Raw genomic sequence first — 23,268 nt, 5'->3', positions numbered from 1 at the left:
GCACCCCACCCTAGGTGACACAGAGAGACCCTGTCTCAAAATATAAATAAATAAAAATAAAAAATAAATATGAACTTGATTACATTGTCTTTTTATTTCCAGTTTTATAGAATAACGGATTCTTCCTTTCTAATTTTAGCATCAATTATTATATTAACTATATTTAATTCATTCATTTATATAATTTAATTAGGAGTCCATTAGTACTGAAAAATTAAGCACGCAACAAAATAAACTAATGTAAGCATTTTAAGATAGATCAATAATATGAGAATAAATAGGAGAATCGTAGGCATCCTGAAAAGTGGGTTTCTGAAGATATCATCTCTTCACTAATTTCCTATTTGAAAACCACATCCAGGGCAACAACTGCCTCATTATTTGAAGGAAAAGGAAATAAGATTTAAGAATACTCATGCTGTAGAATAAATTAGTAATTATTGTGCAGAAAGGAGATAATTCATTTAAAAATTCTTCCATCTTCAAGAGTAATTCATCATGTCATGATACACATTTAAAAAGATTCATGGTCTTGTCAGCAAAGCCTTACAAAGCATGAAGGAACTAGCAAGGGGAGTCGTTATGTACTAGCATAAAAAAATTTAACCAGACTGAGCGTTTCTCGGACTTGCTTATGCTTAGTCTTACAGATGAAGCATGTGATGAGGATGGGCTGTTTAGCTAAGCGCTTCTTCAGCTGGGCTTTTAGTAAGCATCTACGGGCCAAAGGAATGGTTTTCAGCTCCATGTTTTCAAAGCATTTTGATCATATCTAACCTTGTGTTCATGTGTAGGTGTTTACTTTTAAATTGAGATACACCTATGTACAATTAATTGCACTAATTCAAAGTATATTGCTAGAGAAATTTTAACATAAAAAATGTTTACCTATTCCTACATCAATGTAACAACCACGACCCAGATCAAAAGACCAAGCTCCAGAAGGTGCCCTTGTACTGAGATCCATCCCAGTCAATACCTCCCTCCAGAGATACTCAGTATTCTCCTATTCAACAACATTGATTAATTTCACCTGTCTTTGAACCTCATATGAATTGAATCACACAGTATATATTATTTCTTTTACTCAAAATGATGTCTGTGAGAGCCATCTATGCTGTTGTGGTTATCACTAATTTGTTCTTTTTTGGTGCTGTATAGCATTCCTGTGAGTTTGCATATACATAATCTGTGCATCTGTTCTCTTGGTAGTGGCCATTAATGTTTTTATAAGTAAATGGCTATTCTAAATAAAGCTGCTAGGAACAAATCATATGGTACACATATGCACTCTTAAGAATATCTAAAAGTAGAAGTAACGAGTCTAGGGTAAATGTAGGTTTTACCTTTGCCAAAAGTTTGCCAAAGTGGTTGTAGCAACTTATACTACCACTTCGCAGAGTGAAAGAGTTTAACTCCATCTCTGTTACAATATTTGAAATGTTCATTCTTTTTCATGTTAGCTACTGTGATGGGTGTTTTATCATTTCAATTTTAATGTCTTTGATAATAAATGATGTGGAACTTTTCACACTTATTTAACCACTTTTGTGAAGTGCTTGGTCAGTCTTTTGGCCATTTATTTTTTTGAAATTAAGTTATTTCTCTATTATTGTTTAGTTATAGTTCTTTATTCTATATATGAGTCCTTTATCAGGTACATCTATTATAAATACTTTCTTATATTCTGCAAATGTTAAGACTGTCTTACTTATGAACTCTGTTGATATGTTTTGAGTAACAAATATTCTTAATTAAATGTTGTACAGTTTGGCAATTTTTAATTATTTTTGTATGTCATGTTTAAAAAATCTTCACCTATCTTATAGTAATAAAGATATATTCCCATGTTCTTGTCTGGAAGTCTCATGGTTTTACATTTTCAATTGAATTGACCATGCAAATTGAATTTCTTTTGGATTGTGGTGAACAGAAGAGTAGAGATTCATTATTTCTTATTTATATCTAATTTTCTAGTACCATTATTGAAAAGAACACCCTTTTCTCACTGACTGTCATTGGCCTGTTTATTTATATAAATAAAATGGCCTGGTATGTATAAGTCTACTTCTTAACTATTGTAGTTATTGTTTTATTTGACTATTCTTAGGTCAATAACACATTGTCTTAATTATTAAAGCTTTATAACCAGTCTTGTAATCTGATGGTGTAAATTCTATAACTTGTTGAACACGTTCAAAATTGCCTTTGCTATTCAAGCATCTTTGGATTTCCAAAATAAAATTGTATTAATTTTTCCAAAAATACTTACAGAAACTTTGACTGGAATTTTATTAAATCTATAAATTAGTTTGGGAAGAATTGCTGTTCTAACAGTATCGTGTCCTCTAATTTATGTTTGCCTCACTTCATTTATTTAAGTCTTCTTTGTCTTTTTCTCGGCTCTTCTTTGTAGTTTTAAGGACACACGTCTTATCTTGCATTAGCTTTAATCCTAGGAATATTGTTTATTTATTGTGGTAAAGTATACAGAAAATTTATTATTTTAAGTGTATAGTTCAGTGGCATTAAGTCCATTCACATTTTTGTGTAACCATCACCACCATCCATCACCAAAATTATTTTCACCTTAAAAAACTGAAATACTACAACTCTCCATTCTCCCCTTTCACAGCCCCTGGAAACTACTGTTCTACTTTCTGTCTCAATAATTTTGACTTCTCTATTTGTTTTTCTGTGGCTAGCTTGTTTCACTTAGCATAATGCCCTCAAGCTTCATATATGTTGTAGCATATGTCCAGACTTCCTTTTTTAAGTCTGAATAATATTTCTGTTGTTTGCATATACATTTTATTATTCCATTTATCTATCATTGGATATTTTGGTTGCTTCTATGTTTTGGCTCTTGTGGAATAATGCTGTTATGGACAAAGGTGCACAAATATCTTCTCAAAACTCTGCTTTCAGTTTCTTTGGGAAGCAACCCAGATGCCCACAAAAGTGGAATTGTTGGAACATATGGTAATGCTATGCTCACTTTTTTTTGAAGAACTACCATAATATTTTGAAAATGGCTTCAAAGTTTTACATTCCCATCAGAAAAGCAAAGAAGTTCTAATTTCTTTATATCCCTTTCAACAATTAATTTTTGTTTGTGGTTTTGATTTTATTTTTGTAATGCTTAGTGATATTGAGCATTGTTTCACATACTTACCATCATTTGTATATCTTCTTTGGCAAAACATACTTTCAAGTCCTTTGCTCATTTTTTAATATGGATGTTTGTATTTTTTGTTGTTGAATTGTCAGAGTGCTTTATGTATTCTTAACATTAATTCTTTATCAGATAAATGACTTGCAACAATTTTACCCCATTCTGTGGATTGCCTTTTCACTCTGTTAATAGCATCCTTTGATATACAAAGTTTTTAATTCTGATGATATTCACTTCATTAATTTTTTTTCTTTTCAGCACAAAAGCCTGTGCATTAGATTTCATATCTAAGAAATAATCATCAAATCCAATGTCATTGCAGCTTTTCTTCTATATTTTCTTCTAAGAGTTTTATACTTTTTGTTATTACATTTAGGTCTTTGATCCATTTTAAATTAATTTTTGTATATAATGTGAGTTTAGGGTACAATTTCATTCTTTTGCATATTCTGGTTTTTCAAAATGCCATTTCGAATAGTGTTTTAAGATTTTACTTTACTTCCCAGTTATTTATTCCAAGTATATAGAAATACAATTGATTGTTGTATATTGAACTTGTTTCCAGATACTTGCAAAATTTAATTATGAATGAGATTAATTTTATTTCTAGATTATCTTGAAATTTTTATGTACATGCAATTTTTATGTGTATGCAATTACATCAATTGTAAATGAAGAGAGTTTTACATGTTATTATCCAGTTGCGATATTTTTTTTAATCACTCCTACTCCTTTTTGTTTCATTCCTGGGCTCAGGAATTAACATTTTTACCACAAAGTATAATGTTAGCTATAGGCTATTTGCACATTACCTTTTTTAAATTAAGAAAAGCCATTCTATTTCTAGTTTACTGGAAGTTATTGATCTTTAAGAAGTGTTAAAATTACCAAAAAAAAAAAAATTAATTCAGTAAGAAAGTTGTATATTTCTTCTTTATTCTGTTAATATGGTAAACTTTTAAACTTTAAACCACATTGTATTACTGAAGTAAACTTCATGTAAAGTTTATTACCCTTTTAATATATATCCTGAATTCAATTAGCTTATATTTTGTTCAGAAATTGTATTAGTCTAATCTCACGCTGCTGATAAACACCTATTACCAAGACTGGGTAATTCATAAAGAAAAGAGGTTTAATTGACTTGCAGTCTCACATGGCTGGGGAGACCTCACAATCATGGTGGAAGGTGAATGAGGAGCAAAATCATGTCTTACCTAGCAGCAGGCAAGAGAGCTTGTGCAGGGGAACTCCCACTTTTAAAACCATCAGATCTCATGAGACTTATTAATTATTCAAGAATACTTGGTGGAAACCGCCCCCATGAGTCAATTATCTCCATCTGGCCCTGCCCTTGACACATGGGAATTATTACAATTCAAGATGAGATTTGGGTGGGGAAACAGTCAAACTATATCACTCCACCCCAGCCGCTCCCAAATCTCATGTCCTCACATTTCAAAACCAATTATGCCTTCCCAACAGTCCTACACAGTCTTAACTCATTTCAGCATTAACTCAAAAGTCTGTAGTCCCAAGTCTCATCTGAGACAAGGTACGTCCTTTCTGCTTATGAGTCTGTAAAATCAAAAGCAAGTTAGTTACTTCCTAGATATAATGGGGTTACAGACATTAGGTAAATACAACCATCCCAATTGGCCAAAATGAAGGAACTACAGGCCCCATGCAAGTCTGAATCCAATGGGACAGTCACACCTTAGCACCAAAATGATCTCCTTTGACTCCATGTCTCATATCCAGGTCACGCTGATGCAAGAGGTGGGTTCCCATGATTTTGGGTAGCTCCACCACTGTGGCTTTGCAGGGTACAGCCTCCCTCCTTGTTGCTATGGCTTTTCCAGGGGCACGATGCAAGCTGTCAGTGGCTCTACCATTCTGTTGTCTGGAGGATGGTGGCCCTCTTCTCACAGCTTCATTAGGAACTGCCCCAGTAGGGACTCTGTCAGGGGGCTCCAACCCCACATTTCTTTTCTGCATTGCCCTAGCAGAGGGTATTCATGAGGGCCCTGCCCATGCAGCAGACTTCTGCCTGGACATCCAGGCATTTCCATACATCCTCTGAAATCTAGGTGGAGGTTCCCAAACCACAATTCTTAACTTCTGAGCATCTACAGGCTCAATACCACATGGACACTGCCAAGTCTTGGGGCTTATACCCTCTGAAGCCACAGCCCAAGCTGTACCTTGACCCCTTTTAACTATAGCTAGAGCAACTGGGATGCAGGGCACCAACTCCCTGGGCTGCACAGAGCAAGGGGACCCTGGTCCCAGACCATGATAACCATATTTTCCCCCTAGGTCTCCAGGCCTGTGAAGGAAGGGGCTGCCTCAAAGGTGTCTGACATGCCCTCAAGATATTTTCCCTATTGTCATGGTGATTAACATTTGTCTCCTTGTTATGCAAATTTCTGCAGCTAGCTTGAATTTCTCCCCAGAAAGTGGGTTTTTCTTTTGTACTGCCTCATCAGGCTGCAAAGTTTTCAAACTTTTATGCTCCGCTTCCTCTAGAACATTTTGCTGCTTAGAAATTTCTTCTGCCAGATACCCTAAATCATATCTCTCAAGTTCAAAATTCCACAGATATCTGGGGCAGGAGCAAAATGCCACCAGTCTCTTGGTATATCAAGAGTAACCTTTACTCCGGTTTCCAAGAAGTTCCAAACTTTACTCCAGTTCCCAAGAAGTTCCTCATCTCCGGGTTCCTCAGCCTAGACTTCATTGTCCATATCACAATCAGCATTTTGGTCAAAGCCATTCAACAAGTCTCTAGGAAGTTCCAAACTTTCCCACATCTTCCTGTCTTCTTCAGAATGCTCCAAACTGTTCCAACCTCTGCCTGTTACCCAGTTTCAAAGTCATTTCCACATTTTCAGGTATCTTTACAGCAGCACCCCATTCAACCTGTACCAATTTACTATATCAGTCTGTTCTCATGCTGCTAATAAAGAGATATCCAAGATGGGTAATTTATAAAGGCAAGAGATTTAATTGACTCACAGTTCCATATGTCTGGGAAGTCATCACACTCATGGTGGAAGGCAAATGAAGAGGAAAAATCACATCTTACATGGCAGCAGGAAAGAGAACTTGTACCGGGGAACTCCCATTTTTAAAACTATCAGATCTCATGAGACTTATTCACTACCACAAGAACAATGTGGTGGAAACCGCCCCCATGATTCAATTATGTCCACCTGGCCCCACCCTTGACACTTGGGGATTATTAAAATTCAAGGTGAGGTTTGGGTGGGGACACAGCTAAACCATATCAGAAATTTTGTTCCTATCCTTATTAGAGATACTGTCATATAATTATGACAATAATTTTTTTTATTTCTGAAACAGTTTGTATAAGAATGGTATTAATTTTTTGTTAAACAATTTTTTAAAATCAGGCATGAAATCAACTGGATCTGAATTCGTCTTAGTGGGAAAGTTTGTTTTATTATTATTATTGGTTAATTGTATTTAGCTATAATAGGACTATTCAGAATTTTTAATTATTATACCAGTTTTGGCACACTTGTTTTTTTAAAATGTGTGTATTTTATCTAAATTGTCAAATGTATTTGAACCAACTTATTTATAAAACCCTCTAATTGCCTTTTAAATGTTATTAGGATCTGTGGTGATGTTCATTTATTTTATTTCATTTGTTTAACTAGGTGTTTATTATTTTTATAAATCTTAACTATCAGTTTATTACTTTTGTTGGTCTTTGTAAAGAACAAACTTTTGACTCCATGGGTTTTCTCTATCGTGCACCTCCTTTTCTATGTACTAAAACTGTGTTCTTCAAAAATTTGTATGATGAAACTCTAACCACCAATGTGATGATATGTGAAGATATGGCCCTTGCTCAAGTCTCTTATATAAAATAGTGTAGTATTTGCGTACAACCAACATATCTTCTCTTACATACTTTACATCATCTCTAGATTACTTATAATACAAAGTGTAGTACCATGGAATCAAAAGGAGAAAAACATTTGAAGAAGCAAAGTAAGCCAAAATTATAAAATATTTGTAAAGTATCAAGTAGCATGAGGATCAAAAGGCAAGTTTTGGATTTGTCAACATGAAGCACATAGATTATAGGATAATTAAAAGTCGTTGAAAAGTAAATTCAATTTTTTTCTCACCTAGTTAGAATTGGTTATATAGGAGTTATATTTCTATATCTATCTATCCATATCTTTATACCTATATCTATATATAGATATATACACAGAGAAAGAGAGAGAGTGCCCTATTATGCAATTGTTAGGTCAATTTTGCTGTCGTCTTCTGTTCTTCATATTCCTTGTAGTTGTCAGATTTTGAACTATTAACACCTTACATTTGGATAAAACTTTAGAGTTCACCAAGTATTTTCTCCTCTTTTGTCCAAATTCATGCAACTAAGCAAAATTGCTCTCTGGAATTGCTGCATATCTATAATTGCTAAATCAGTTCTTCTGTTTCTTCTTCTAGTGCTGTTTTCACTATACCACAGGGGAAATAGTAATGCACTTTTAGTCAGACTGATTTAATTGTCCTGGGAAGGCTTCAGTTGTATTTATTTCTACATATGTTGTAATTTGTACATAAAGAAACACATAAAATCTTTTTCCTTTAATGTGTCATAAATTTTTTAAAAAAGACTCAATATTAATTACTCAAATGATGATTGAATCCGGTGGATAATGTCTTAAAAGAATTCTGTGATCATTTTTTCTACTTTTTTGAAAAAATAATATTTTGTACTGTACATATTTGTGTCTTCTTTTTTATTAGTATTAGAAATGTAGATTCTTTTATTCTGTTTTTTTTTTTTAAGTGAGGCATACCTGAGCTTATCAGAAGGAAAGTGAACATATCACTTTGTGTAACCAATAAATTGAATATCTGCATTTCAAGTATGCATATCTTTTAAGGAACAACTTTAAGTTTCAAAGACATCATTTATGCTTCAAGGTTTTATATAAATCCACACTGGCAGAGATCCAAAAATAAATAGCATGATTAATAAAGAAAGATTCTTTCTATTTCCCAACAACCACTGTTGCAGGAAAAACTCTCTCAAAATGTGCTCTCACACCAACACAACAACAATCAGCACAGAAGACTTCTGTGACCTCAAAATACATGGTGGTTTCTCCTGACCAACAAGCAAGCAAGCAGTTCTGCAGCAGATATCAGCTAGGTGTCATCCAATTCAATTCTGCTACTATCTACCTGGTTATAGCATTTTATCCCACAATTTGAGGGCTCAGTCTCACAAGACTGCTCCCACACATTACCAGTGGCAAGTACAGGCCTCTGGAACTTCTGACCAAAGCGGCTTCACTTTGGGATTCCCAGGACTCCATCTCTGAATTTGATTAATTTGCTGGAGTAGCTCACAGTACTCAGGGAAACTCTGACTTACATTTATCTGTTCATTATAAAGTGTATTATAAAGGAAACAGATGAAAGGATGCATAAGCTCAGGTATGGGGGATGGGGCCTGGACCTTTCCTCCCTGGTGCATCCAGGGACTTCTATATATTCAGCTATCTGGAAACTCCCAGAACCCAGTTCTCTTGGATTTTATGGAAGCTTTTTGACATCAGCATTCCTTGACCCAGGTTATGTGGTGGTATCCTTCTGGAATGAGAGTCCTATGACCCACAATTAGAAAGGTGGGGAAAAGTCAGAGTCCTAATTTGGAGCAGAAGAAAGGAGGGTAGGAGAAGGTCAGAGAGCTTCCATTTCCTGGGACCTGACACACCCAACATTATAACAAAAGACTGTAACAGGGGCTATGTGAGTCATGAATCAGGAACAATGAAATGTATATAATAACACCACAACTACATCAATTTCTTTTTTTATTTTTTTATTTTTTGCCATGCATGTAATAGCATTTATGTGACAACTGAAATATCCTCTTGAAAATCTCTTTGAAATTTGAAAAGTTAAAGTATGATCATTTAAAATTTGAAATGAAGATCGATACTCTATAACTTCTTCAGGCTTATTCGAATAGGTGATTTCCTTTCTTTTGGATAAATATTCAGTAGTGAAGTTTCAAATATTAAATTATCATGCCTTAACTTTTCAAGTTTCAAAGAGATTTTCAAGAGGATATTTCAATTGTCAAACCTCTGCCAAAACAAGAGGTGGGAGGGGTAAGCTAGTGGGGAAGTATTACAGAACATTAGGGGGAAAGTTGGTCAATGTGTTTAGGTCCTCTGTGTTTGCTAGTTAGAGCTATTGAAGTGAGGCTTCTATCTCCCACAGAAGCTGGGGGGTAGTGGTGATATCTTCTTCCATAATTATAATTCAAAGAGAAGACTACTGGATTATTTTACTTTTCCTAAGTTGTGAAACTTACAAGAGGCTGGGAGACTTATCTACATTTCAAAGAGACATCGACAAATAATAAACAATATATATAGAGAGAGAAATATATTGTAAGATGGTAAGTACTATGGAGAAAAATAAAACAGAGCAGAGGAAATAATGACTTAGTAGGGGCTGCAATTTTTTAGATGACAGTCTGGAGGCACACTTTGAAAAGAAAACATTTGAACATATTGTTGAATCAGAAAACATAAACCAAGCACTTCAGGTAAAGTGCATTCTAAGTAGAGGGAAAAACCAGTTCAAAGGTCCTAAGGTAAGAAATGCCTGAGTTTGAAAATAGCAAGGGGAGTCAATATGTCTTGCATAAGGTAAATAAGAAGAGCAGTAGGAAGCGAAATCAGAAAGGAAATGGTTTATGTTGGGCTTTGTAGGCAATTTAAAAGTTCTGGTTTTTAGTGTTTAAAACATGAGTAAAGGATGAGTTTGTGTACTTTGTAGGGACATGGATGCAGCTGGAGACCATCATTCTTAGCAAACTATCACAAGAACAGAAAACCAAACACCGCATGTTCTCACTCATAGGTGGGAACTGAACAATGAGATCACTTGGACTCGGGAAGGGGGACATCACACACCGGGGCCTATCATGGGGAGGGGGGAGGGGGGAGGGATTGCATTGGGAGTTATACCTGATGTAAATGACGAGTTGATGGGTGCTGACGAGTTGATGGGTGCAGCACACCAACATGGCACAAGTATACATATGTAAAAAACCTGCACGTTATGCACATGTACCCTAGAACTTAAAGTATAATAATAATAGATAAATAAAAAATAAAAATAAAAAATAAAAAATTTAAAAATTTAAAAATGTGTATTCAAAAAAAAAAAAACATGGGTAGACATTATTGGAAGGTTTTGAAGAGAGAAGTCGTGTTATGTGTCTTACATTCTTCAAGGATCACTCTCACTTATATCGGGATTCAATTTTCAGGGAGCAAGGGTGGAAGCAGGAAGACATGTTATAAGGTCACTGCAAAATATAAGCAAGAGATGGCAGTGGTTCTTAGGAAGTGTTGAAAAGTGGTCAGAGTTTGGATATATGCCAAAGGTAGATGTGTATGGATTAGATGTGAAGCATGAGAGAAAGAGAAGTGTTAAGCATATTTTTTTAAAATAAGAGTAACGCATTTATTTAGTTAGTTTTATTTTCCTAGATTTAGGAGGTATAAGTGCTTGCACATGTTCTTCACAGGTACTTTCATTTCTATGACAAAATTTATTACTGAACATCCAAAAATGGATAGTAGTAATCACCCAAATAGTGCACATTGTACCCAACAGATAGTTTCATACATCACATCCCTCCCACCCTCCTACCTTTTGGAGTCTCTGCTATTACACTCTGTATGTCTATGTGTACTCATTGTTTAGCTCCTACTTATAAGTGAGAACCTGCGGGTTTTTATTTTGTTTCTGAGTCATTTCACTTAAGATAATGGCTTTCAGTTCCATCCATGTTGCTGCAAAAGACATGATTTGATCCTTTTTTATGACTGGGTAGTATTCCATTATATATGTGTGTGTATGTGTGTGTGTATATATATTATTATCTATTTATATCTATCATTGATCTATCATCTATCTACATTATTTATCAACTATATAATATATTTATATCTAGCTATTATCTATCTATCTATCTATCTATCTATCTATCTATCTATCTATTATCTATCTGTCTCACAGTTTTCAATCCAGTGAACACTTAGGTTGCTTCCATGACTTTGCTATTGTGAATAATGCTGTGATCATTATGCAAGAGCTGTTGTCTTTTTGATATATTAATTTCTTTTTTGGAGAGGTAGGTATCCAGTAGTGGGATTGTTGGATTGAATGATAGTTCTATTTTCAGTTCTTTGAGAAAGCTCCATATTGTTTTCCATAGAAATTGTACTAATTTACATTCCCACCAACAGTGTATAAGTGTTCCCTTTTCTCCACATCCTTGCCAACATCTGTTGTTTTTAGACTTTTTATGAAGAGCCATTCTGACTGGTGTGAGATGGCATCTCATTCTGGTTTTGATTTGCATATCTCTGATGATTAGTCATGTTGAGCTTTTTTTCATGTTTGTTGGCCACTTGCATGTCTTCTTTTAAAAAATGTCTGTTCATGTCCTATGTCTACATTTTAACAAAGTTATTTGTTTTTTCCTTGTTGGATTATTTGAGTTTCTTGTAGATTCTGAACATTAGCCATTTTTCAGATGCAGAGTTTGAAATATTTTCTACCATTCTGTAGGGTTGTTCATTTACTCTGTTGATTTTCTTTTTCTGCACAGATGCTTTTTAGTAAAGTCCCACTTATCTATTTTTGGTCTGCTGTGTTATTTTTGAGGACTTAGGACTTAGTCATAGACTCTTGGCCTAAGCCAATGTCCAGAAGAATTTTTCCTAGGATTTACTCTTGAATTTTTATAGTTTCAGGCCTTACATTTAAGTATTTAAATAGTCTTGAGTTAATTTTTGGATATGGTGAGAGATAAGTGTCCAGTTTCATTCTTCCACTTACGGCTATCCAATTTTCCCAGCACCATTTATTGAATACGGTTTCCTTTCCCCGGTGTATATTTTGTCAACTTTGTTGAAGTTGTGGCATTATTTCTGGGTTCTCCATTCTGATTCATTGATGTATGTGTCTACGTTTATACCAGCACCATTCTCTTTGGGTTACTATAGCTTTGTAACATAATCTGAAATCATAGCAAACATCATATTGAATGGAGAAGAGTTGAAAGCATTTCCCCAAGAACTGGAACTATACAAGAAGCTCACTTTCAATACACCTATTCAACATAGTACCAGAAGTCCCAGCAAAAGCAATCAGGCAAGAGAAAGAAATGAAAGGGATCCAAATTGGAAAAGAGGAAGTCAAATGAGATCTGTTCACTTAACATATGGCCTCCTACCAAAGAAACCATAAAGACTCCTCCAAAACACTCCCAGGTTTGATAAATTACTTCAGTAAACTTTCAGGATACAAAATTCATGAGGAGTAGCTGGGACTACGGGCACCCGCCAACGTGCCCAGCTAATTTTTTTGTATTTTTAGTAGAGACAGGATTTCACCGTGTTAGCCAGGATGGTCTCTATCTCCTGACCTCCTGATCCGCCCACCTCGGCCTCCCAAAGTGCTGGGATTACAGGAGTGAGCCACCATGCCCGGCCTAAACTCAGGAGCATTTTTATGCATCAATAATGATCAAACTGGGAACCAAATTAAGAACTCATTCCCATTTATAATAGCTACAAATATACCCCTAGGAGTGCGTTTAACCAATGAGGTGAATGATCTCTACAAAAAGAACTACAAAACACTGATGAAAAAAATCTAGATGGCACAAGTTGTAATATATTTTGATGTAATAAGTTAAGAACACTGTATTTTTCTACTCCAACAATACTTCCATTATGTGTGAAAGGATAGTGGCTAGGTGTTACAGAAAAGGAGGAGTTGAATTAGAACTATGTTTAGTTTGGGTTAGATCTGATATATTTTTTAGCTTTATTCTCATTCATGTAGAAGGTTATCCTTTTATTTTCTTTCTTTTCTTTTTTCTTTTCTTTCTTTCCTTTTTTTTCTTTCCTTTCCTTTCCTTTCTTTTCTTTTCTTTTCTTTTCCTTTCCTTTCCTTTCTTTTCTTTTCTTTTCTTTTTCTCCTTCCTCTTCTTTATCTCTCTCTTTCTTTTTTTCTTTCATATCCAAGAGTTATTTTAAGTTCATGGGTACGTGTGCAGAATGTACAGGCTTGTTACATAGGTAAATGTGCATCATGATGGTTTGCTGCACAGATCATCCCATCACCTAGGTATTAAGACCAGCATGCAATAGCTGTTTTTCCTGATGCCTTCCCTCCTCCCAGCTCCCATGCTCCCACATTCCAACAGGCCCCAGCGTGTGTTGTTCTCCACCTTCATGTGTCCATGTGCTCTCATCATTCAGCTCCCACCTATAAGTGAGAACATGTGGTATTTGGTTTTCTGTTCCTATGTTAGTTGACTGAGGATAATGACTTTCGGCTCCATCAGTGTTCCTGCAAAGTAGAAGATCTTGTTCCTTTTTATGGCTGCATCTATTTCATGGTGTATATGTGCCACATTTTTTTAGCCAGTCTATCATTGATGGGCATTTAGATTAATTCTATGTCTTTGCTATTGTGAATAGTGATGCAATGAACATACACACGTATGTATCTTTAAAATAGAATGATTTATATTCCTTTGAGTATAAACCCAGTAATGAGATTGCTGGAACATATGGTATTTTTGCAGGTCTGGTAATAACAAATTCCCTTAGCATTGCTTGCCTGAAAAGGATCTTATTTCTTCTTTGCTTATGAAGCTTAGTTTGGTTGAATATGAGATTCTGTGTTGGAAATTCTTTTCTTAAATAATGTTGAAGTTTGGTCCCCCAATTTCTTCTGGCTGGTTGAGTTTCCATTGAGAGATCTGCTATTAGCCCATTGGGCTTCCCTTTGTAGGTGACCACATCTTTCTCCTCTGTCTGCCCTTAACACATTTTCTTTCATTTCAACCTTGGAGAATCTGATGACTATGTGTCTTGGGGATGATCTTCTTGTGGATATTCTTACAGGGATTATCTGCATTTCCTGAATTTGAATGTTGGCCTGTCTTGCTAGGTTGGGGAAGTTCTCCTGGTTGGTATCCTGAAGTACATTTTCCAACTTTGTTCAATTATCCTCATCTCTTTCTGGTACCCCAATCAGACATAGATTTGGTCTCTTTACATAATCTCATATGCCTCAGAGGTTTTGTTCATTTGTTTTCATTTTTTTTTATGTATTCTTGTCTGCCTTATTTCAGAAAGACAGTATTCAAGTTCTGAGATTCTTTTCTCTGCTTAGTCTATTATGGTATTAATGCTTGTGATTGCATTGTAAAGCTCTCATGTTGTATTTTTCAGCTCTAACAGGTCAGTTATGCTCCTTTCTAAACTGTCTATTTTGGCTATCAGCTCCTGTATTGTTTTATCATGATTCTTAGTTTCTTGGCATTAAGTTACAACATCTTCTTTAGCTCAGCAAAGTTTGTTATTACCCACTGTCTGAAGCCTAATTCTGTCTTTTTAGCCACCTCAGCCTCAGCCCAGTTCTGAGCCCTTGATGGAGAGGTGTTGTGGTCATTTCAAAGAAAAGGGGCACCCTGGCTTTTAGAGTTCTCTGTGTTTTTGTGTTGATTCCTTTTCATCTTTGTGGGCTTATCTACCTTTAATCTTTGAAGTTGCTGACTTCTTTGTGGGCTTGTGGTTGTTGTTATTGTTGTTTTCTGTTTGTTTTTCTTTTAACAGTCTGGCCGTTCTTCCATAGGGACATTGCAGTTTGCTGGGGGTCTGCTCCACACCCTAGTTGCCTCGCTTTTTCCTGTACCTGGAGGTATCATCAGAGAAGTCCATGAAACAGCAAAGATGGCAGCCTGCCCACTCCTCTATAAGCTCCATCCCAGGGGAGTACTGATGTATTGCCTGTCCCAATGCACCTACAGGAGGTGGCTGGAGACCCACGTTGGGAAATCTCACCCAGTTAGGAGGAACAGAATCAGGGACCCATTTAAAGAAGCAGCCTGGCTCTTTGGTAGAGCAGCTGTGCTGTGTTGAGGATTCCTTCAGCCCCTGATTGGTTTGGACTTTCCAAGGCCCACAGGCTATACTAGCTGAGAAATCCAAATGGCCAAGGTGGTGGCCTGCTCCATCCCTCAGACACTTCATCCCAGGAAGAAATTAGAGCTCTGTTGGCCTGGTAGAGCACAAGTAGGGTAGCCGGAGTCCCTGGCTGGGAAGACCTGACTGGGAGGATCTGCCCTGTAAGGAGGAATGGATTGGGATCCCGCTTAAAGAAGCAATCTGGCCATGCTTTGACAAAACAGCTGTGTCATGGTGGGGAACCGCCTCTTGTCAACTTGGACTCTCCAAAGCCCGCAGGCTGGAACTGCTGAGTCATCTAACCAACCCGGGTGGTGACCCCTCACTCCCCAGGACACTCTCTCCCAGGGAGAGATTATAGCTCTTCCCCTGACAGTTGTGGGCAGGTGTGGCTGGAGGACAGGGCTAGGAGATCCTGCCCAGTGAGAAGGAATGGATGGGGGCCCCATTTAAAGGAGTATGATCTGGCAAAGCTGCTGTACTGCGCTGCTGTAGGGAACCTTCCTGATCTGGAAAATTTGGACTCTCTAAAGCCTACAGGCAGGAATGGCTAAGTTGATCAAACAGCAGAGATGGTCCCTGCCCCTCCCCACAGGGGCTCCTTCTGGTTTCAGGCAGGCTCTATCCTGTTGCCAGTGGTTGGCTGGAATTCCAAGCCAGTGGGTCTTATCTTGTGAGGTGTCGTGGAAGTGGGGACCACAGAAAGATGCTGCTCAGCTCCCTGAATTTTGCCCCCTCTCTGAGGGTATGTGCGAACCTGCCTTGCCTGAGTTGCAGACACTTTTTTTGGGAATCCCAGGGCTGGAGTACATATAGGTCCTGAGTCTCTGTCTGCCTGAGCAGCTGCTTTGCCAAGACTCCACACAGCTTTCTGCATCAGACCTAAGGCTCTAGTGGATTGGGTTCACAAGAGGATCTCCTGACCCATGGATCGCAAATATCTGTGGAAAAAGAATGGTTTCCAAGGGTTGCACAATCACTCACCACTTCCCCTGACTGGTGGTGGGTGTTCCCTTGGCTCCGTGTTGCTCCTGGGTGAGCGGTTACCTTGCCCGGGTTTTTTCTTTCTCCGTGGATAGAGTTGTTTCCCATTGTAGGAATGACTTCCCAGAACTCCTTTTACTGTCCTAGTGGCAACTTATTCTACTCGTGATACAAAGATACAAGGCAAAGGGTCTTTTTATAAAATAAAGATGTTTTATGGCATCAGAAACTAGAAGTATTTGGAGGGTAGTGGTTGAGAGATAAAAAATATATAAAATATTCAGAACCAGAAACTAATCTTTGAAAACATTCTTCCAATCTCAAAATGTGTTTATATATATACATAAACACTATATATATGTGTATATATATGTGTGTGTGTATATGTGTGTGTGTGTGTATATATATATAGAGAGAGAGAGAGAGAGGAGTAGTCTCACTGTAGGTTTATGGGGCATAATACTACTGAGAATTAAGTCTGAAATCAGTGACCAATGAAACTCATCATCTGTTTATTTCCAGTTTTGTCAAAGCAAGATGGTGCTCCATGGAAGACTTAGTTTCATTCCAGGCCTCTGTGACTTCCTACTTGGGTGGTTCATCTGCTTAAATGACCTCCCAACCTACTCCAGGAAAACTCAGCAGCCAGCATCTTCATCTGCTTTCTGAGATCCATCTCAACTCATGAAAGAACTCTGGAGGGTCAAACTCTAGCTACATTGCCTAACCATGAAGTATGATCACTTATTCTGCTATAGGCACTCCAAGATTGATGTGAGAGAGAACACCCATGAGACAGTTTTATTTCACACTTCAAACAGGAAATGGAGCAGCATTTCCTCTCTGTCTCATTTATTTGACTCTCCTTTCCATGTAAATTCTAGAAAGGAGAAATTAGAATACAAATTTAACTAATTTCACTTCCTTCTCTATCTCTTTGTTTATTATGCTTTCATAATCCCATGAGACAGAGAAGGACTGGGTTATTTCCATCCTCTATGTTCCAGCTTCATTCTACTATGAACAAAAAGCCTGAAGAACTAGCAGTCAAAGGATAAAGCAGTATCTTCTCACTGCTACGGCTATGCCCCTTATGATTGTCCCTTAAAATATTAAATTGGCACTCAAAAAGCCTGACAATTTTTCCTCTCTCCATAGAGCCAGGTCTTCAAGTCCAATGTTTTGCTAAAGAGAGTAAGGTCCTACTCTTTTTTTTCCTAGAAGTAATAAATTTCCTGGCTTGGCTCTAAAGATGGGAAATGGAAAACCAAACATGACTTAAAGGGAAAATTAAAATGCATTTGGGTCACTATTTGCAAAAGATTAGCCATAATACAAAAACTGTGTCTTTCAATAGCTTTTCTTTGCTCTACCTTATTCCCAACCCTTGTTTTCAGGTGGGAACACAGAAAAAATACGTAAATAAACCCTAGGATACCTTAAAGGAATACAAAATTGATATTTTAAATTTAAAAAGTGAAAATTTGTCCAACCCATCGTTAGTACCCTTGAAACAATATTAGTACCTTTGAAACTAATTTTATTTTCCTGAGACAGAGGAACCCTTCTGACCAAAGTTCAAGAAGAAACCATATTTGTGTGAGAGTATTGAAACTCTTATGAATGAGTAAAAACAATGAGAATTATACTTTTATCATCACTCTGTCATAACTTACAGCATAACTTTCAGATGATACCTCTGATTCATTTTAATACATGTTTAAACAAAACTTATGTTGGCTATACTATAGCAAACTTCTGTCATTCGGGTGTCTAAAAATAATAATAACGCCCTTTAGTTAATCACATTTTCTGTGATAGGAAGAAAGGAAAAGAATCTGCCTTGTATTAAAAACACTTTTTCAAACTTTGCTACTGTTTCTAACTTTCACACTTCTATAATGTTTTTCCTTCATCATCATAGTAAGGTAGTTACATTTCTTCAATCAAAAATCTGAAAGGTAGGTGGTCAGGGCTGTCAAAACTGCTTCAGGGTGTCATTAGGAAACCAGGCTCCTTCTGTTGTCATTATCTTCCATCCTTAACGTACAGCTTTCTTCCTGATGGCTTTAAGAAAGCTGCTGTACTTCTGATCATCATGTTCACATTCTAGACAGAGGAAAAAGAAAGGGGAAGGTCCAAGACCAAGCCATTTTTCAAGCAACTTTGACTTTTCATTCAGTAAATACAGCTTGCGGTGTTCTTCTACATTCTACTGGCCACATCTGTGTGTCCTGGCCGACTTTGTCAGGCAGTTGTAAAGGATACCGGGATAAAGTGTTCAGCTTTCCAGTGTCCAAAGAAGAGGAAGACAGGAGAGGCGTTCAGTGAGTTGTGAGTGAGTCAACTGCCAGCATCTGACAAACTGACACGAGATTATCTTTCAGCATGAGTTCAAAAGTAAAGGAACTTCGAAACTCTTCTTTCCTGTCTACATTCATAATTATAAATTACATTGTAATTCTAAAACTTCCTGTACAGCAAATGTTTGTGATTTTTGAATAAACATATTAACTAGTAATGTACAATTTTTACATACTACATAGCATCCAGTAAAGTTAAATATTAAGTCTGATCTATCATGACAGAAGTTTCTTAAGGATTGAGATAATAATTCTTAGTCAAAATCATGGTAAGCAGATAATATTTTCAATTATAATATAAAGCTGTAGTTTGTATTTATTATTTCCCCAAAAAGCAAAAGAAACATTATTTTTCATTTGAAATTCTATTTAAACCTTAGTGAAAATTCCTTTTGTCAACACATCAGAAAGAATGCAAAAATAGTGAAAGGCAAGACTTATGAATGAGAATGAAATTGATTCAGGAAAATATCACATTTAGCTCTTTTCTTCAGATTATATTCTTAATCATAGGTAGTTTAATGTATTATCATATATCTGATTATGTACTGTAACTCAGGATAAGCAGAACTATGATAAGGGTCAGTTTACATTATATTGAGTTTTCATTTAACGAAATAAAACATTTTGATCACTCCTAAAAGAAATCTAGCACTCATTAGCAGTCTCTCCTCAACTTCTTCCCAAAGCCCTCCCCTCTCAGCCCTAGGAAACCACTAATTAAATTACATTTTATGGGTTCGCTAATTCTAGACATTTATTAAAAATTGAATCATACAATATGTGGTACTTTGTGACTGCTTATTTTACTTAACATAGTGCTTTTAAGGTTTTTCCATGTTGTAACATTTATCAGTACTTCATTTCATTTTAATGCCTCATAATGTTTATTCCATTTTATGGATATACCATAGTTTATCCATTTGTCAGTTGATTAACATTGGTCTTGTTTTCACTCTTGCCTATTATAAATCAAATGCTGCTATGCGCATCTGTGTACATGTGTTTGTGTGTATGTATGTTTTAGTTTCTCCTGGGCATATACCTAGGAGAATTACTGGGTCATATGGTACTCTATGTTTAATCTTCTGAAGAACTGCCAGACCATTTTCCAAGGCTGCTGTAACATTTTAAATCATACAAGCAGCCTCTGAGGGTTCCAGTTTTTCACAAGATAAATACTTACATTTTAGCTTTTCAGATTTAAAAGGTAGCCTTAGAAATAGAATAGTACTTCATAGCCTCCCAAACTTATTAGTAACCTCAAACCCCTATTTATTTGCGATAGTCTGAACTGACCCAAGCAGTTTCATCACCTGTTATAATTCTAAATAATATGCATTATTTTGTCTCCCATTCTCTTAGGCTCTTATTTCATTTACTATCTATTATTCCTAAAAATAATCACTGTTCTGAGATGTGGTAGGCTGAATAATGGTCCCCAAAGATAACCAAGTACTTATCTTTGGGAAATTTGCAAACTTATATAGCAAAATGGACTTGCAGATGTAATTAAAATGGGAAGATTATCCTAAATTATGCAGATGGGTCCTAAATGAAATCCCAAATTGGGATGTAGAGAGAGATTTGGTGCAGAAGAAGGCAATGTGACCATTGAAGCAAGATGGTACACAGGTAGCTTTAAAAATTGAAGAAGGGGCCATGGGCCAAGAAATACAAGTAATACAGCTCTAGATGATGGAAAGGTCAAGGAAAGAGATTGTCCTCTACAGCTGCTGAAAGGAGCATGGCAATGCCAACACCTTGATTTAGATCAAGTGAAACTGATTTCAGATTTCTGACCTCCAGAATGTAAAAGAATAAATGTGTGCAGTTTTAAGCCATCATATTATTGGTAATTTATCATAGCAGCCAAGGAAACTACTGCATCAGGTATATATTTAAATTTTAATAGGATTCTTAGGGGAGATGTACTGCATTACCTCATAGGACTAATTCTAATACTAATATCATACATAGAGTATGTAATTGAAGGAGCTATTTGAGGGTAAACAAGGTTTTTACGTTCCATCAAATCCGACATTCTATATAATAGTTTATTCTTTAATTTCTATAATTGGGAAAGTACACAAAGATCTTTGTATGGATGATAGGATTCCAGGGGAAGAAAGCTACATTCCATCAACTCAAGGATGCTGATTTACCCTCATTGTTTTTTTTAATTAAAGAAAATCTATGAGCACTGGGGCTATGCTCTTGATATTCCTGTGGATTGAGTAGAAGAAAGTATAGCTAAATGGTTTACAAATTCAGGCTCTGATATTGATAGTCATTAAATTGTGCTGAAAAGTACAGGTTGAGCATCCCTAATTTGAAAATACAAAATCTAAAAGGCTCCAAAATCTGAAACTTTCTGAGTGTCAACATGACACCACAAGTAGAAAATTCTACACTTGACCTCATATGACAAATGACAAATCACCATCAAAATGCATATACACAATACAGTTTCTTCAGCTCCCCAAAGGAAGAAAAGAGAGACCTTCAATTTCCCTTTAGCTGTGATGTATCTTTTTCAAGCATGCCAAAATTTCCCATACTCATGCACACCCAAAACAAGTGTGTGGGTTTGATGTGCCAAGTGCCAGTTCCCATGATGCCCTGCATGGAAACAAGACCTATGTTCATTATTCACTGGGTACTTTTGCTTATTCTCTGCTCTGTGGTATAAAGATATTCTTGACAATATCAAGAAACTCTATGGATACCCCTATGGTAACTGAAATAAGGAAAAGTTAAAGCATTTATATTTGTCTATAGTGCAGAAAGTCAAAGTGTTAGAGAAAGTGGACAGTGGTGTAAGTGTGAAACATCTTACAGAAGAGTATAATGTTGGAATGACCACCATATATAACCTGAAGAAACAAAAGGATAGACTATTGATGTTCTATTCGGAAAGTAAGGAACAGAAATTAATGAAAACTTTTTTTAAAACTTAATAAAACTAAAAAGGAAGATCTTAATCATATATTGAAGTAGTATATACATCAGTGTTGCAGTGAACATGTGCCACTTAATAAGCTGATAATGAAACAAAGATCTACCACAATGAAATGAAAATTGAAGTGAACTGTGAAAATTCAACAGGCTGGATGCAGAAATTTAAGAAAATGCATGACATTAAAATTTTAAAGATTTCTGATGAAAAAGCATCTGCTGATCACAAAGCAGTAGAGCAATTCATTAATGAGTTGGACATCATTGCTGATGAAAATCTGATGCCAGAACAAGTGTTTGATGCTGATGAAACATCAACTGTTTTGGCATTATTTTCCTAAAAAGACACTAGCTACAGCTAATGAAACAGACCCTACAAGAATTAGTGCCAATGACAAAATAACTGCTTGGATGTGCTAATGCAGCAGGCATGCACAAATGTAAACTTGCTATGATAGGCCAATGCTTGCATCCTTACTGTTTCCAAGAGCTCAATTTCTTACCAGTCTAATTATTATGCTCATAAAAAGGCATGGATCGCTGGCAACATCTTTTCTGATTGGTTTTATAAACATTCAGTACCAGTGGTTCATGCTCACTGCAAGGAAGCTGGACTTGATGATGACTGCAAAATTTTGTTACTCCTTAGCAACTATTCTGCTCATTGTCTAAAATTCTCACCCAAAATAATGTTTATCCTATGTAATTTTTCTCAAATATGACTCCGTTAATTCAGTCATGTTACCAGGGTATGCTTAAGTGTATAAAGATTAAATATAAAAACACTTTCTTGAACAGCACGCTAGCAGCAGTAAACACAGCATGGATGTGGAAGATTTTTCAAAATGAGTTTGGCATATAGGATGCTGTATAGGCTGCTGCCAACATTTAGAACAGGTGACTAAAGACACAGTTGTGCAGGCCTGACACAATCTCTGGTTTGTGACTATGTTCAGCGATGATGAATAAGGTGGTGACTTTGAAAGATTCCGTATGTCAAGTGAGAAAAAACATGCTGTCTGACCTCTTCAGATACGCAAAAAATATACCTTCAGTGTCCCTCAATAAGCTGGAAGAAGTGAATATTGAAGTTTTTAACATCAATAATGAAGCTCCAGTTGTTCTTTCATTGACTGATAGTGAAATTGCTAAAATCAAAGTGATCATGATAATAGTGATGAGGAAGATGACATTGTTTTTTTTTTTTTTTTTTTTTTTTTTTTTTTGAGACGGAGTCTGGCTCTGTCGCCCAGGCTGGAGTGCAGTGGCCGGATCTCAGCTCACTGCAAGCTCCACCTCCCGGGTTTACGCCATTCTCCTGCCTCAGCCTCCCGAGTAGCTGGGACCACAGGCGCCCGCCACTTCGCCCGGCTAGTTTTTTGTATTTTTTAGTAGAGATGGGGTTTCACCGTGTTAGCCAGGATGGTCTCGATCTCCTGACCTCGTGATCCGCCCGTCTCGGCCTCCCAAAGTGCTGGGATTACAGGCTTGAGCCACCGCGCCCGGCGGAAGATGACATTGTTAACACTGCAAAGAAAAGTGCCTATAATGTGTGATGAGTTTATTGAAGGACTAGAGCAGTATGCCTTTATAACAGGTTAAGGAATAGTGTCATTTCATAAAATCCAAAAGAGAATTCTAAGACAAAAACTGTTGTTAATGTGGCAGATGAATCTGGAGGACGCATTTTAAAAAGCAACCCAGTAGAATGCCTAGA

The sequence above is a fragment of the Macaca thibetana genome, chromosome 11 (assembly GCF_024542745.1).
Source record: "Macaca thibetana thibetana isolate TM-01 chromosome 11, ASM2454274v1, whole genome shotgun sequence".
NCBI lineage: Eukaryota > Metazoa > Chordata > Mammalia > Primates > Cercopithecidae > Macaca > Macaca thibetana.
Note: the sequence above shows the minus strand (reverse complement) of the source record.